Here is a 215-nt window from a genome sequence, read left to right as displayed (position 1 = left end):
CTGGCACCGCGCCGGCGAGAAGAGGAAAGCTCTGAACTCTTGGCCTACCCGGGCCACGCTCGACGGCCTCGCCCAGTCTTGTTCTCCTTTAAAGTGCCCTATATTTATAGAATTTCTAAATAAATATAATAAGATATTAGGTCACCCATAGTTTAAGCTACTCGGAGTAACAGCCGTCCAAGCCGATGGCGTTGTGCCGGTCCTTGGAGTAGGGG

This window comes from Merops nubicus, unplaced genomic scaffold (genome assembly GCF_000691845.1).
Source record: "Merops nubicus isolate BGI_N331 unplaced genomic scaffold, ASM69184v1 scaffold33332, whole genome shotgun sequence".
In the NCBI taxonomy this organism is placed as follows: Eukaryota; Metazoa; Chordata; class Aves; order Coraciiformes; family Meropidae; genus Merops; species Merops nubicus.
Note: the sequence above shows the minus strand (reverse complement) of the source record.